Raw genomic sequence first — 15,114 nt, 5'->3', positions numbered from 1 at the left:
ATACATATGTAACAAACCTGCAAGTTATGCACATGTACCCTATAACTTAAAGTATAATAAATTAAAAAAAAACAAAAAACTAACTAACTAAATAAATAAATAAATAAAAATTGACTAAAGCCCATAAGCTCATATTTTATTTAAGCTGTCCTTAGTTTTCGGCCTGGTGTTCTTTTCCGTTCCAGGTTCCTGTCCGGAATACATCACCATGCCTCCCCAGGCTTCTCTGGACTGTGACCGTTTCTCAAACTTTCCTTGTTTTTGATAACCTTAATAATTTTGAAGCGACTTATTGGTCATTTGGTCAAATGTCCTTCAGTTGGATTTTGCCTGTATTTTTCTCATGCATTGACTGAGGTTATAGGTTTTTTTGTTAAGAGGTAAGGTAAAGTGATCTTCTCATCACGTCATGTCAAGGGTATATACTATCAACATGACTTATTACTGTTGATGCTAACCTCTATCACCTTGTTAATGTAGGGGTTGTCAGGTTTCTCCACTGTGAAGTTACTCTTTTTCAGTTCCTTTCCATGCTATACTCTTTGGAAGGGCATCACTCTGTGCAGCCCAAACTGTAGAAATGGGAAATTGTTATACTCCACCTTTATGAGGACAGAGTATCTTCATAAATTATTTGGAATTCTTTTGTATGGGAGATTTGTATGTACTCCTGCATTTCTTTAAGTATTCAATCATTTATGTCAATATGGACTCATGGATATTGATTTTACATTTTGGGTTATAATCCAATACTACTTTATTTTGTTGTTCATATTGGTTCCAGCTTTGGCTATTGAGATTTCCTTTAGTTGGCATTTGTGTCTTTTTGACACACCCTCCTCTTTTTGTGTTTATGGATTTTTTTCTTGAGCATTTTCTTAATTTCTATAAGATGCTCCAGGCTCATCTTGTATATTCCCTGCCCCAATCCTAGAATCAGCTACTTCTCCAAAGAGCCAAGGGTCCTTCTAATGAAAAATGATATTAGAAATAAAGATTTGGACATTTGGGATATTGTTGCCTCTAGACCCTCTCAGCTGACAGAGCAAGGAAATGTTCATGCATATGCTAACCTGACTAAATATGCATATCTGTAAGTATTTATATATGTATCTATCTGTATCTTTGACAGCTACACAGGAGTTCTAGGTTTAAGTATTAGAGCTGTTATCTTCAGTTCAATTCCAGCACCACATGGATCATTGTAGCCTTCTCCCCTTGCTTGTCTGTAACCTCCCACTCCAGTGTGAGACACTTGGCTCTCATCGTCTGCAATCCATTTACCTAATTGTGCAATTACAGGTTACATGTATAATGGATTCAGAACCGTTAACCCATATTCAGAGTACATGTATAGTTGTTTCTGAATTGTTGTCAGGTATACCTGTGAGAAACAGATTTACCTATTAGAGTACAATGCTTATGGATAGTTCTTTTGCTTTTAATCTTATAGATTCCACTTATTTTCAACTGAAGTCAGCAACCCTCCATCCTACCTCTACCTGGCTTCAGTGAAGTTATTTTATATGCTCCTAATACAGTTGTAATCTTTTGCCACAATCTGCATTACCTACTGGGATTCTTTGAGTTCCTATGATTTAAAAAAAAAAAATCTTCCTCCATTTAAGTTCTCTTTGTGCAATCCTCACATTGCACATTTATTTTTTTCTTTTCCTGTGCATAGTAGCAGACAGCTGGTCAGTAGTGGGATAGAAGTAAGACATTTTTTCACTTTAAATTTTCTTTCTATGGGGTTTGACAAATCCATACATAGTGTCATGGATCCACCATTATAACAGTGTCATACAGAAAAGTTACAGTTCTAAAGAGATCCTCTTTGTTTCATCTAGTAAACCCTCCCACCTTCCTATACCTCTAGCAACCCCTGATGTGTTTACCATCTCTATAATTTTGACTTTTCCAGAATGACATAGAAATGGAATAATACAGTATGTAGCATTTTCAGACTCGTTTTCCTCACATAGTAATAGCTACATTTAAGATTCATCCATGTTTTTGTGTGGCACAACGGTTCATTCCTGTCTTTTTATGGATTCCTTTTTAAGATGGTCTGATAGCTCTGTTGCCCAGGCTGCAGTCCAGTGGCATGATCATACCTCACTGTAACCTCAAATTCCTGGGCTCAAGCAATCCTCTTGCCTCAGCTTTCCAGGTAGCTGGGACTACAGGCACACACCATCATGCTTCACTAATTGTAAAAACTTTTTTGTAGAGAAGGGGGCCTCAAACTTCTGGCCTCAAGGGATCCTCCCACATCAGCCTCACAAAGCATTAGTATTACAGGTGTGAGCCTCCATGCCTGGTCTTTATTTCTCCCTTTTTGATCCCTGAATGGTATTCTAATGTATAGATGTACCACCATTTATACCTATTAAAGAACACTGTGATTCTTCCAGTTTTTGACAATTGTGAATAAAACTGCTATTAAGTATTTAAGTTCAGGTTTTTCTGTGGACATGTTTCAAATCAGTTGAGTAGATATCTAGAAGTATAATTGCTGGCAATTGTATTTTTATAAGATATTTGAAAATAGTTCTGCTAGGTTATTTGAGCATTTCCCCACAATCATATATATAGTTAATTTAAGAAATGCTGTTCTATGTTAATAACATAGAGCAAACTTCATTCCACTCCTGTCTGGTTACTACAAATTGGTGATGTCCAAATGAGTAGGCTTTACAAATCACAGGCTGACACTCCTGCAGCTGTTCAAATCAATGAATACTCAATCACAGATAAAGGAGAATATCTTCGAACGTCTTTGTTAAGGATATCCAGAGAAGGAATTCTAGGACTTTCCTTGGAAACCATCTGATAACTCAAAGAACCTTAATCTTAGGAAATTATCCCTGCCCCAGAATCCTCATGTTGTACATTTATTTCCTCTTCCTGTATGTAGTAGGAGACAGCCAGTCAGTTGTGGGATGGAAGTCAAAACATTTTGACTTCAAATTGTCTTTTTCTTTGATGCTTTTTTATGCTGGGAATTTGTTGCTCCAAAAGTAGGCCAATTACTAAAGTCATCAGACTCTCTCTCAATTTCTGAGATGTGAAATTGAAGGAGAGCAGCATGTTTTCTTACAGAAAACACTAGATATAAGGCACAACCAAGGAAGGGGTGGGAGGTCTGTTTCTCTGTTGTGACTTCATGATTCCTAGTTAAAGTCAGTGGGTGTCAAGTTGTTCAGTGATGAAGAGAGCAGAAAAGTGCCAAAGAAGCTGGTGATTTGAGACCTTTACTTTGCAAACATTAGTGATAGAAAACTAGAGTTGAGAAGAAATTCTAAATTTGAAGAGCGAATTCTAGATTATCCTTCCAAACTAACTATGTCCAGGAGTTACCAGCCTGAAGACCTCTACCACCACTACTGATGCTATTTTATAAAGGCAGAATGTTGTATGTAATGGTACAGGTATAGACTAACACTATATGGCCCTGATTGGATTCTTGAATCTGACATTTCTAGTTGAGTCATTGTCTTAGTCTATTTTATGTTGTTATAATCCCACAGACTGACTAATTTATAAAGAAATTCATTTAGCTTATGGTTATGGAGCTGGAAGTCCAAGAGTATATGCTAGAATCTTCTAAGGGCCTGTGTGCTTCATCATCCTGTGGCCAGAAGAAATGTAGGGGATTAAGAACATTTCAGGCAAAGGAAGCAACATGAATAGAGGAATAGAATCCAAAAGACTGTGAGCAGTTGGCGAGATCCACAACTAGTTCAAGGGATTGAGTTGGAGGTAGATGGGGCCAGATCATAATTGGTCTTCAGTGCAATGCTAAGGCGGATGTAATCTGGAAGCAATGAGAAGTAAGTGAGCAGGTTTAAGCAGTCATGCCACTATCAGATTTGTGTCTTGGGAAGATCCTCTGGCTACAGTGCAGAGAATAGATTGGAAGGGTGTTGGGCTGCAATTGGATCAACTAGTTAGGAGACTCTTGTAGTATCCATGAGGAAGAACACAAAAAGCCTGAACTAAGGGAAGGGGAGAGTTAAGGAATCAACATGGCATAGCTATCCATGGGTTGCTGATGAGAAAAAGAGGACAAGTTGAATCTTCAGCTTCTACATTTTTGATTCAAGATATGTGGCAAATGGAGTTCCTTTTACTGAGATTGGGAATCCAGTAAAAAGTGGATATTTGTAGAATATATCCTATGTGGATAGGCATTTTTTCAATATCGATTTTAATCCTCAATAATGCAGAAAATTGAGGTATTATTATCTTCATATTATACATGAAAAAACAAAAGCACAAAGAGGAAGTATATTACTGAAGCTTCTGGGGCTGGATTTAAATCTGGGTCTGTTTGGTTTAAAACTAGTATTCCCTTTTTCTTTTTTTTTTTTTTTTTTTTTTTTTTTTTTTTTTGAGACGGAGTCTCGCTCTGTCGCCCGGGCTGGAGTGCAGTGGCCGGATCTCAGCTCACTGCAAGCTCCGCCTTCCGGGTTCACGACATTCTCCTGCCTCAGCCTCCCGAGTAGCTGGGACTATAGGCGCCCGCCACGTCGCCCGGCTAGTTTTTTTTTTTTGTATTTTTTAGTAGAAACGGGGTTTCACCGTGTTAGCCAGGATGGTCTCGATCTCCTGACCTCGTGATCCTCCCGCCTCGGCCTCCCAAAGTGCTGGGATTACAGGCTTGAGCCACCGCGCCCGGCCCTAGTATTCCCTTTTTCATAGGATACTTCCTCCCAAGAAGAAAGCAAATTTAAGAAGAATAATATGCTTAGTTTGAATTTTGAATTTTAATTTAAGATGCCTGAGAGCATTCATGTGGGTTTTTGTCCAATAAGTCATTTGAAAGGTCTATTGCTCAAGAAAGTTGTTTGTTCTGCTCAGTGAAATAAAAGATGCCACAAGCAAATGGAAGAACATTCTATGCCTCATGGATAGGAAGAATCAATATCATGAAAATGACCATACAGTCCAAAGTAATTTATAGATTCAATGCCATCCCCATTAAGCTACCAATGACTTTCTTCACAGAATTGGAAAAAACTGCTTTAAAGTTGATATGGAACCAAAAAAGAGCCTGCATTTCCAAGACAATCCTAGGTCAAAAGAACAAAGCTGGAGGCATCACGCTATCTGACTTCAAACTATACTACAAGGCTACAGTAACCAAACAGCATGGTACTGGTACCAAAACAGACCAATGGAACAGAACAGAGCCCTCAGAAATAATACCACACATCTACAACCATCTGACTTTTGACAAACCTGACAAAAACAAGAATGGGGAAAGGATTCCCTATTTAATAAATGGTGCTGGGAAAACTGGCTGGCCATATGTAGAAAACTGAAACTGGATCCCTTCCTTACACCTTATACAAAAATTAATTCAAGATAGATTACAGACTTACATGTTAGACCTAAAACCATAAAAACTCTAGAAGAAAATCTATGCAATACCATTCAGGACATAGGCATGGGCAAGGACTTCATGTCTAAAACACCAAAAGCAATAGCAACAAAAGCCAAAATTGACAAATGGGATCTAATTAAACTAAAGAGCTTCTGCACAGCAAAGGAAACTACCATCAGAATGAACAGGCAGCCTACAGAATGGGAGAAAATTTTTGCAATCTATCCATCTGACAAAAGGCTAATATCCAGAACCTACAAAGAACTCAAACAAATTTATAAGAAAAAAACAAACAACCCCATCAAAAAGTGGACAAAGGATATGAACAGACACTTCTCAAAAGAAGACATTTATGCAGCCAACAGATACATGAAAAAATGCTTATCATCACTGGCCATCAGAAAAATGCAACTCAAAACCACAATGAGATACCATCTCATACCAGTTAGAATGGCAATCATTAAAAAGTCAGGAAACAACAGGTGCTGGAGAGGATGTGGAGCAATAGGAACACTTTTACACTGTTGGTGGGACTGTAAACTAATTCAACCATTGTGGAAGACAGTGTGGCAATTCCTCAAGGATCTAGAACTAGAAATACCATTTGACCCAGCCATCCCATTACTGGGTATATACCCAAAGGATTATAAATCATGCTGCTATAAAGACACATGCACATGTATGTTTATTGTGGCACTATTCACAATAGCAAAGACTTGGAACCAACGCAAATGTCCATCAATGACAGACTGGATTAAGCAAATGTGGCACATATATGCCATGGAATACTATGCAGCCATAGAAAAGGATGAGTCCATGTCCTTTGTAGGTACATGGATGCAGCTGGAAACCATCATTCTCAGCAAACTATCGCAAGAACAGAAAACCAAACACCACATGTTCTCACTCATAGGTGGAAATTGAACAATGAGAACACCTGGACACAGGAAGGGGAACATTATACACCGGGGCCTGTTGCTGGGTAGGGGGAGGGGGAAAGGATAGCTTTAGGAGATATACCTAATGTAAATGACGAGTTAATGGGTGCAGCATACCAACATGGCACATGTATACATATGTAACAAACCTGCATGCTGTGCACATGTACCCTAGTACTTAAAGTATAATAAAAAAAAAGTATATAATTTAAAAAGTAAAAAAAAAAAAAGAAAGAAAGAAAGTGGTTTGTGTATGTGAGAGATCAAGACTTGAGTTTTTTTTTTTTTTTGACGAGTCTGGCTCTGACATCCAGGCTGGAGTGCACTGGAGTGATCTCTGCTCACTGCAACCACCGCCTCCTAGGTTCAAGTGATTCTTCTGCCTCAACTTCCCAAGTAGCTGGGATTATAGGCATGCACCACCATGCTGGGGCTAATTTTTATATCTTTAGTAGAGACCGGTTTCACCATGTTGACCAAGCTTGTCTTAAACTCCTGACCTCAAGTGATCTGCCAACCTTGGCCTTCCAAAGTGCTGGGATTACATGCGTGAGCCACCGTGCCCAGCCAAAATTTGAGAGTCTTTAACAAAGAGTTAAAGCCATTGGAATCCCTTCAACTGGAGTACAATGATGGGCTTTGCAGAGAGTGAAGAAGATTTGTGAAATTCCTGAAAATGCATGTAAATTCCTGTATATTTATAAGTAGGTTTTGTTCCCCCTTAGAGGGAGCTGAGCTTCCTTAGGTCTTTGAAGGAGTCTGTGCCTCTGTAAAGATCAAGGGCCGCTAGTGGAGAGTGTAAAAGAAAAAGGGCAAAAGTCAGAGCTCTAGGAACTATCAATTAAAGGAGTAACCGAAGAAGAAAACTAGCAACAGAGACTGAAAAACTTTAGTCAGTGGGTAGACAAAAATCAGGAGAAATACATATTTTAAACATCGTGAAGATAATTGCTCAAGATTATTAGATGCTACACAATGGTCTTATTAAGGACCAAAAAGAGATCATCATATTTGATAGGGCAATGGTGACTTTGCTGGAGGAATTTCAGTGGAACAGTAAGAGATGAAACTGTGATTACTGTGGTATTCAAAGGATGAAACATAAACCTCTTGAGGACAGAGATTTTTTTATCTGTTCACTGTTCTTAAGACTTCACTATATTCCTGCCACAGAGAGATAATCAATAAATATTGTTGAAAGTTGAACAGATGAAGAAGTGGTGGCAGCGACCATTAATAACAGCTTTTCTTTGTTGTTCTATTTTCAGGCTCCATACCTACCTAACATCTATCTTCTCAAGAGCTCTGCCAGGGAAGGAGTAGTTTCTGTGTTTCATAAACAGACTGAGACTCAAAGAGGCTACGTAAACTACCTGAAGCCGTATGGCAGCAGAGTGACGGATGTGAGATTCAAACGTGGATTAATCTGGCTCCAAAATTTCCGTTTTTTTTTTTTTTTTTTTCCACTACAACAAAACTAAGGAGAAGAGACAGAGGTGAATAGCTGTCTCTCAGTGGTTATTCTATTTTCCCTTATCTGCATGTTTTCCTCCTTTCAGTCTCTTGGTTTGTTCTTATCCTTCAGAGGTAAAGAGGAGCCTTCAGAGAGCTAAAAAGGTTGATCAAAGTACCAGATTATGAGACTATTCGGAGGCTAATATGTAATCCTTGGGGTTTCCTTTCTCATCTCACTCTTACAGCTGCCTGTATTATTGCTTTCTGATTAACATATGGTCTCCTTTTTACTCCAGAAAACACTGGATCTGAATAATAAAGGATGCATACTTAAGCAGACTAAGGCATATATAGTTATCACTAAATGCTCAACCTGGAAAGAATATTGGATTGCAGTCTGCTCTTTCTGTAAAGACAATAGTATTATAAAACCACAAGAGACTAGAGGGAATATTTTCTACTCAACTAAGCATATCTAAAAGCACATTTGAAGTTTGGAGACAATATTCTATGTTATTATTTTTTTTTTTTCCCGAGACAGAGTCTCGCTCTGTCACCCAGGCTGGAGTGCAGTGGCCGGATCTCGGCTCACTGCAAGCTCCGCCTCCTGGGTTTACCCCATTCTCCTGCCTCAGCCTCCCAAGTAGCTGGGACTACAGGCACCCACCACCTCGCCCTGCTAGTTTTTTTTTTTTTGTATTTTTTAGTAGAGACGGGGTTTCACTGTGTTAGCCAGATGGTCTCGATCTCCTGACCTCGTGATCCACCCGTCTCAGCCTCCCAAAGTGCTGGGATTACAGGCTTGAGCCACTGCGCCCGGCCTCTATGTTATTTTAAGAAAAGATTCTATAGCATTATTACCCGGTGGTAAGAAAATAACATGTTAAAAAAAGGTAATAGAATAAAAAATAAGTAAAAGTATGTGAACATACTAGACCCGGTTATACAACTCAACTGTTGAGAATACATTTTTTTAAAGTTGCCTGCATGGTTGCTCCAAGAGTTCTTCAGTATTTAGTATATGAAGACAGGCATATGCTCTGGCCATTTCCAGAAAAGCCAAGGCTGTCCTGTATGTTCTAGCCATCCGTTGTTAGGTGAAATGCATGAATGGTATAGAGAAATGTTATGGAGAGTGAATGTTACATGCCTCTGAGATACAATAGAAAAGAAGCCCTTGATTTAATATTTTGGTTCTTAGTTTGACTGTGACTCACCAGGGAGTGATCCTGACCTGGGCCTTTCTGTCTCCTTTGTATCAGGAAATGATTTAGTTCAGAGAAAAGCAGGCATAGGTTTTAGTGGGACTCCCACCAGGATAATGGCCTTCTTTGTTCCTAGCTACTTCTTGAGGTTACTATGGCTATCCTTTAGGCCCCAAGCATGTGGACAGAGTTGAGAACAGGGTTAAGGAGAAGACTTAAGCAAAATCTCTTTAGCCACTGAGCAAGAAGCACTTATAAGTTGCATTTTGTAAACGCAGAGGATTTGGTCTGTGGTGATCTAGCTACATAAGAACTGGAAATGCCTAGGTTTAAAATCAGGGTATCAAGCAACCCAGAGCTTGTTAGATATGCAAGATCTCTGGCTCTATCCCCAAACTACTGTGCCAGAATATGCATTTTAACAAGACTGCTAGTGACTCATGCTCAATAATGTTTGAAAAGCCCTGCTCCAGACTATTGAATAAGATTGGCCAGGAGGTGGGAAAAGGGATGGTAGCAGTGGTGCTTGCAATGTACATAGCCCCAGATATATAGAATCAGGATCTGTAAGAGTGGGGGCTTAGGAATCTATGTTTTAACAAGCTCCTCAGGGAATTTTTATGGACACTGGAATTTGAAGATCACAGGTAAAAAATAAAAACAGCTCAGGGGAGAAGTGCGATATACACTGTGAACACCAGCTGTCACTACTCTACAATTTAAAAATGACCTTGATAGTTAACAGTGAAAAGCATTATTACAAGAACATTTTCTAAATTTGAAATGTAAAGATCTAGGGAACATGAGCTCTAAGTTAAACAGATTTGAATTATCCTGTGATTTTATTAAAGATCTCTAGACATATAAATAGTTTACAGAGAGTAGTGGTTGGAGATTTAGAGATTTTGGGTACGTGTGACTAAGTCCATGTCAGAATAATGTCTTACTGTACTTGGGGAAATAAAGTGAATGCTTTTGTGGTTTAAAAACCAAACTGGACTCTACAGTCTGATAGTATGTAAGGCAGGTCAATGACTTTCTGAGAATATCTTTTCATTTTCTTGGCATTATGTCATGATGTTACTGGGTTTTTCAGATACTTAAGTTTCATGTGCAGCTCAGGGATTAAAAGTCTTGTACAGTATTCACAGGAACTTTTTCTGTGTTTGTAGACACCACACCACACTGGCAGACTTGGATATGAATTCTGACTTTTCCTTATAGTTTCGTGCAGATTACAATGACAATTCCTTAACATCTCTGAGCCTTTAAGTGTGCATAAAAATACCCACATAAGGGTTGTCATGAGGAGGAATATGAAAGGCTCTACCAATTGAAGCATTAAATAAATGCAAAGTAGTAGTTGAATGCTTATGGCGTTGGGCCTTCATTTTTATATTTGATCTTTGGAACCCCACTATAGCACCCATTTCCATAAAAATGACTCAGGTTTCACTAGAAGCCTAGTTACTTTTCCTAGTTAGGTCTTTTTTTTTCCCCATCCCAAATAGCCTTGCCTGATAAAATACTGGACAGCTAGGTAAGTTTGATGTAAAGTTTGATTTCATGTAAACAATGAATTTTTTTTTTTTAAATTATTCAGCTAAGACAGCGGAAGAGGTGATTTATTGTATGGTTGTTACACTCGGGCACAAGTAAACACAGAAGTAGTCCAGAATGTCACAGGTCCAGGGCAAAAGACCAACAAGGGCAGTTTGGGTTATGAGCAACGTGGGTCTTACAGGTGATTGGCGATCAGAGGGCAGTGAAGTTCTAGATCATGAGATAAGCTCTGGACAGTAGCATGCAGTCCAGACTTGTACCAGCTTCCCTAGCATCTAGCATTCCATGTTTCTGCTCCTGTGGCTTCCACGGTGCAAGAAGCTAGTGGTTACTTGGACATCTGACTCATCTTTCTTCTTTTGTGCTTCAACTTGTACATTTGCTTCTTCCTCCACTTGGCTTTCATGGCACAGAGGTTTCTAAGAAAATGGTGCTAAGGCCGAGAGGACAATGAATAATTTTTTAGTATGACTATGTCCTATGTATTGCACAGCAAACTGGAAAATCTAACTCCAAAACCAAATGCTATCTACATTCATGCATCTTCTACTCACCAATGTCATCTAATTACTTACATCTTCTATTTTGCCTGCATTGAAAAAGTCTGATTCAAAGACAGTAATGTAGATCTAAAAATGTTCTTGAGAGAAATTATTGCTATCTGAAAGTGCGCATCTTCAAAAATTTTTATACTTCCTGTCTAGAAATGGCTCCGGCTTATCTCTAAAGATTGCTTAGAATAAAATAGAGTCTCTTAAGTACTTACTCCTTGGGATTATTTTTGATTTTTGTTACATTCTGTTATTCTGTTGACTTTTGGTTATTCATTAACATCTCTTTCTCTGTCTCACTGTGTGGTTGTGGGAGTAGAAGGAGGGAAGAGGTGAATCTCCAAAATGCAATAATGTGAAAGCCACTTACATGTTGCTATTATGAACAATTCTGAGGCATTTTTTGGTACAACTTTCTCTTTCCAATTATCTTTGGTGTAGCAAATAATGCTATTAAAATATATAGACTTTATATAAAGAAAGGCCACATCCTGATACTGAAGGAGAGGAGGAAGAAGGAAAGGTGGGAGTTTGCTGTGTGCTCAGTAGAAGGAAGGGTTGTCCTGGGGAACACTTGGCAGTTTCAAAGTACTTGAGGAGGGTAGGTCACAAAATGGGAGTTTAACTGCACTAAAATAAATTCTTAATGATACTTTCACGTGGATGCCCTGAAGTAGAGTGAGGAATCACACCAGGAAACCTGATGTGGGAGAGAGCCACGTCCCACAGTTGGATCTAAGAAAAATGTCACTTTTGGACTCACTTAACTCCGGACACTAGGTGTCAGTATACAGCAATGTAACGATTTTAGGATACGGGATGGATGTGCTGATTTAGTGAGGGAAGAGTTGTGAGATGATGTTTCGTTTCCTGCTGTTAACATAGGTTCTCGATTTATGGTAGAAGGTTCTTTCAGCTGTGATCTTATGAATCATCAATTGAGACAGGAACTGTGTTAGAGTCACCTCTGGGGGTTTCCTTCATATTTTCTTTTTCTTTTCTCACCGACTAGGACTGATTACTTCTTCACACCTCTGCAAAGTACTTAATTAGTCTCATCAGGCAGCCAAACTTGATACCTTCATCCAATTTTAGATACAGAGATGATGAAGGTGTTTCATTGGCAGTTGGAGCCATTAGAGGGACCCTGCAGGGCAGAGAGACATTGCATTGAGGCGATCTGAGCTGAGCATAGGGGTAAGGATATATTCCTGGACTGTGCGTTGCTGTCACTGAGAACATTTGCAAATCTGCTGACACATTACAGTGGGAATATCCCCTGGACGCATGGAAGGCCTAGTGCCCTGTCATTTGAGCAGTGCAGGCACGTCACCGGTCCATGAGAATGTCAGTGTTCATGCTGCTCTTTGATATAAAGTTCGCATTTTCTATATGGTTTGATGATGTTTAGTGGGATCAGTGATGCCTGTTTGTTAATTGCTTACAGGAGATTTGGACTTAAAAATAAGATCTTGGTAACATTGTATGTTTTAAATTTTATTGATATTTCTGAATTCCAAGGAAATTACATACATATCAGATGATCTCTGAGATCTCATTTTTTTTCTATTATTTTTAGTATTCTCTGCACTCTCTCTTATATTTCTACCCTTTCTCCTGCATAAGTAAAACAGAATGATTTGGTTAGAATTTGAGGATGAAAATTATCAAGGCTCTATTCTCAACAACAATCTGGGATTTGAGTTAATTTTAATGTCCAATTTGTATCCCACTTGCCCCCTTTACATGTGTGACTTTATTTTGAGCTTTTAATATTATTCACTCTTAGTCATACCAACTATGCTTATCCCTACCTAAGTCTTTCTCATCTTGTTATCACCAGCTGGTAAATTCTTCCTGCTTCCTTTACTTATATAAATGTGGCTGCTTTTTCAATATTCAGCTCCAAGCCATGTCCTCTGTGAAGCTATCTGGGTAATTCATGGTAATCTGCTTTCCTGAATCATAGAGCATTGCTCAGTTTAGCTCATGATTATAACCTAGTCTCAGTTATTTTTAATTAGTTTTACTCACATGTACATATACACACACATGCCCACACACAACCAACTAGATTATAAGCTTTTCAAAAGTGAAGGCTGTGCCCCAGTGACATCTAGTAATATGGTGGGTATTATATATACATTTTCAATAGATAGCCATTTTTTGTTTATCTCTTTGATTACAGAGGCTAAAACATAATAGGTATTTAATAAATGTTGAGAGATCTGAGGAATTGATTTAAACTACTCTGCTGAAGTACTAGATCTTTGATAATATTAGATTGTGACATTTGGTGTGACAAACCTGGTAGTCATTAGCATATACCTTTGCAAGAGCTAGCTCAAGTTGTATGCCTTCCATGACAACTTCTCCAGGCTAATACAGTCCTCGTTGCTCTTCCTGGTGCTGATTTTCTCCTTCTCCTGTTTCTGAACTACTAAAGCATCTTATCATATCTACATTGGGCAAGTGCCTTAGGACTATATCTGTAGAATGGGTTTAATAATAGTGCCCATCTAATTGGAACTATGATAATTAAATGAATTAGTATATATAAATTACTTAGAACATTGTCTGGCATATGATAAGTAATCAATTTAGTCATGGTTCTCCAGAGAGGCAGAACTGATGAGATATATGAATTAGCTCAGTTGATTATGGAGTCCCATGACAGGCATCTGCAAGCTAGAGAACCAGGGCAACTGGTAGCATGGCTCACTGGGAAGTGTGGAGGCTGCAGAACGAAGGAAGCCAATAGCATAACTCTCAGTTCAAGGCCAAAAACCCAGGAGCCTGGGGGTTGCTGATGTGTTTCTCAGAGTCCAAAAGCTAAGAAGGGGAGTTGTAACATTCAAGACCAGCAGGAAAGTATCCTAGCTCTAGAAGACACAGCAAGATTTTGCCCTTTCTCCACCCTTTTATTCCATCTGGGCCCCCAGCCAATTGGAAGGTATCTGCCCACATTGAGGGGGGATCTTCCCCACTCAGTTCATAGACTCAAATTCTAATCTCTTCTCGGAACATTCTCAGAGACATACCTATGGTGGCCTAATAATTTTAGCCAAGTGCCAAATCACCTGGAGTTTCCCTTCAGCAGAGCGAAAGACTTTAATTTATCACAATCTAACTGGAGAGATTGTGGAGAAAAGGGAAAAGTTATATACACTGTTGGGGGGAATGTAAATTAGTTTAGCCATTGTAGAAAGCAGTTTGGCAATTTCTCAAAGAACTTAAAACAGAATTAAGATTTTATCCAGCAATTCCATTATTGGGTATATACTAAAAGGAACATAAATCATTCTACCATAAAGACACATGCACGCATATGTTCATCACAGCACTATTCACAATAGCAAAGACGTGGAATCAATCTAAATGCGCGTCAGTGGTAGACTAGATAAAGAAAATGTGGTACATATACACCATTGAATACTATGCAGCCATAAAAAAGTACAAGATCCTGACCTTTGCAGCAACATGAATGAAGCTGGAGGCCGTTACCCAAACAGCAAACCAAATACTGCATGTTCTCACTTATAAGTGGGAGCTAAACATTGGGTATGGACACAAATAAGGGAACAACAGACACCAGGGTCTATTTGAGGGTGGAGGATGGGAGGAGGGTGAAGATCCAAAAACTACCTATCAGGCATTTTGCTTATTACCTGGATGATGAAATAATCTGTACACCAAACCTTGTGACTTGCAATTTGCCTATGAAAAAAACCTGCACATGTACCCCAAACCTAATTTTTTTTTAAAAAAGTCACATATTGATGTAAAAAAAAAAAAAAAAATTTTTATTAGAAAAACCTTATCCCAATCTACCTTATACCTCTTCACATATAGTATAAGAACATCACAACAGGGTGCTTCCATCTCTATATCCTGATGGTTGCTGTTCTCATGTATTTTACTTCCACGTTTGCTGTGAATCCCATACTACACTGCTCTCATTTTTGCTTTAAACAGTCGATTATGTTTTGCTGATATTTTTTAAAATGAGA

At 38.7% G+C, this 15,114-nt stretch overlaps 1 protein-coding gene across 1 annotated transcript in view; it reads left to right on the top strand.

The window, feature by feature from the left end:
- The window catches only part of LOC117095016, a 276,890-nt gene that overhangs the window by 1,234 nt on the left and 260,542 nt on the right, over nucleotides 1-15,114 (top strand). The gene's annotated exons all lie outside the window — the stretch shown is intronic.

The sequence above is a fragment of the Trachypithecus francoisi genome, unplaced genomic scaffold (assembly GCF_009764315.1).
Source record: "Trachypithecus francoisi isolate TF-2019V2 unplaced genomic scaffold, Tfra_2.0 Lachesis_group13, whole genome shotgun sequence".
NCBI classification, from domain to species: domain Eukaryota; kingdom Metazoa; phylum Chordata; class Mammalia; order Primates; family Cercopithecidae; genus Trachypithecus; species Trachypithecus francoisi.
This window is presented reverse-complemented; position numbering and strand designations above follow the sequence as displayed.